Here is a 2,882-nt window from a genome sequence, read left to right on the forward strand (position 1 = left end):
TGTACTTGAACCAGCAATACTTTGATTGCTGGTCCAGTACTATAGCCTGCAATACACGTGTATTGCAGACTATAGAGGAAGTGTGTCTATGGAGACGCACAGACACACTTCCAGCAACACAAGCAGGATCAACAAGGTAAGAGGGGTCCTAGCAGCCCGGGGTCACTATCCAGATCCCGGGCTGCATAAAATTCATCAGGGCACCCCCCGATCTCGCCGCGGGGGGTGCCCAGGGGGGAGGGGTGATGAGCAGAAAAACTCTCTCGATGTCGCGGGGGGGGGGGGGGGGTTGCCATGCGGACTCCCCAAATGGATTACCAAATGCAGATGTGAACCAAGCGTACGATCTGCCCTGGGTGTTTATACGTGCTATTATTGGAAAGAGGTTTCCAGAGATCCCCTTTAATAAAGACACAAACAATAGCAAAAAATAACTCCTTTATTTGCATATGAATAAAAAATACATCCAGAAAAAGCAATTAAAAGGCTCATGTGTACAAACAGTAAGAGATTAATCTATAAGCCCAACCCTTAAAGGCACAAACATTACAAGTGTAGATCTGTAGAACATGTTTGTAAAGAGATTGAGATTTGTAACCCCTTCCCGACATCCGCCTTACTATTATGGGGGATGCAGGGTATTTAAACATGGCGGCCGCTCGGGAGGCGGATGGCTGCCATAGCTGCCAGGTGTCTACTGTTTTATACAATAGACACCCAACGCTAATTCCCACAAACAGTGCCCACACTGATCGTGGGCATTAACCCCTCCTGTGCTTCGGTCAACAAGCTCCGGGTTTGGGATTGCGTTGTCATGACAGTGGGGAGCCTGGTGAAGACTCCCCGACCTGTCATTCACTGGTTTCTATTGCAGGCTACTCTATGTAGCCTGCAACAGAAGCCCCAGTATTTTGCAACACATTGCAATTGCATTAGCATTGCAATGCATTGCATTAGTGATAAGACCCCTAGGAGGGTCTAATAAATGAAAAAAAAAAAGTTAAAAAAATATAAAAAAAATAATAAAAATTGGATTCTTGCTAAGGAGTTAAAATGTAAATAAAACCATATAAATTTGGTATCCTCGGAATCGTATTGAAACACAGAATACAGGGGACATGTCAGTTTGGCTGTACAGTGAACGCCGTAAAAACAAAGCCGTAAGAATATTTCACAACTGCAGTTTTTCTTCAAATCCATTTCTTTCTGAATTTTTTTTGAGATCCAAGTACATTGTACAGAATCACTAATGGCGGCCTCATGAAGAACAACTTGTCCCGCAAACATTAAGACCTCCTATGGCTCTGAGAGCTGAGAAATAAAAAAAGTTATGGGGTTTGGAAGGAGGGGCGTCAAAAACAAAAATCAAAAAATGCCGTCGGCAAGAAGGGGTTAACCAACTCCAACAGAATATGGTAGAAATCACCCACAGGCATACATCACATTCATACAGGATAGTGCGTCATTGTACATAAGGCAAATCAGACAGGATGCCAGACGTGACCATTGTACTCATCGCATAGCCACCAATAATAACCCCTTACCAGTGGAAGTCTGGGGCCCGGAGGCAACTTTTGTTACACAACAGACAATCTGTGATCTTAGACAACTCTGACATTCTATAGTCAACCTCTCAGATGCCATGGTCAGTTGTGACTCCAGGATCTGAAGGGTCATTTTTTGGGACATGCTCTATTTTGTGCATTTTGTTCATTTTGTGGACTACCACTACCCATGGAAGCCTTTGGGTCAGAAAAGAAAAAAATAACCATTGACTATACATGACCCGAAAATGGACAGGATCTTCACGTTTCCAGATGAAATGGATGTGTCAATAAGCCCTAAGTCACTCACAACATACATTGGATCGGTGGAACATTGGATCGGTACATTGGCTGGATTTCCCAGCCCAAACCAAGTAAAGAGCATGGAACTTTTTGCAGAATAATGGTCTATGAGCTAGGAATGCCTACTGGTCCCATATTGTACAGTATACAGTACAGATAGTAGGAACATGAAGAGGCAGGGATTCCCTGGAACAAAGATCACTAGGCTGCATGGGGTCCTGTTGTAATTGGGAAATCCAGCTGAAGATGCCAAATGTACTGACTCAGACTCCACTTTTTGCATGGGGCCTCACTCATCGCAGGGAGGTGTGTGTTTATTAGACCAGGACTAGCAATATTCACTCAAGACATCCTGATATTGGATGGTCCATTCTGAAACATGGAAACTATAATGGTACCCATTGGTATACTTTGTCTATTATTGCAATTTTTTTTTCCAGGACCACTGGAGTATCCAGTGGAATATTAACTCACAAGGCTCTAATAGCAGGGGATGGGGTAACACCCCAGTACATAGGAATATTTAGCTTTAGATTATTGTATTATCCAACACATTTTCAACATTTCTGGAGCTATCTATTGAAAGTTTAACAACCTTGTTCAGCCACATGTCTCTTGGAAACCTCTTTTTGCAGTGATGAATGTTTCCATCTCATCCTCATGGGTCATTTTTTTGTAGTAAGACCAGTTCTCTCCTCCATACAGGCACAGCCACCACTTCCAAACATATACCCTCTTCCATTGCTACAAGCTGGACCTGAAACATTTGGATGTTCAAAATGGGACTTAGCCTCTGAGTGGCTCCAAAAGGTCTGCGCATGCTCAGTAGGGAAAGAATGGCACTTAGCCTCTGAGTGACTTCAAAAGGTCTGCGCATGCTCAGTAGGGAAAGAATGGCACTTAGCCTCTGAGTGACTTCAAAAGGTCTGAGCATGCTCAGTGGGCCAAAAGCTGGACTTAGACTCCAGACAACTCACTGCACGACGCCGAGGGCGAGGGTTGGATTGGCCCGCTGGTGGAGCTATGCACTGGACG

Source organism: Leptodactylus fuscus, chromosome 5 (genome assembly GCF_031893055.1).
Source record: "Leptodactylus fuscus isolate aLepFus1 chromosome 5, aLepFus1.hap2, whole genome shotgun sequence".
NCBI classification, from domain to species: domain Eukaryota; kingdom Metazoa; phylum Chordata; class Amphibia; order Anura; family Leptodactylidae; genus Leptodactylus; species Leptodactylus fuscus.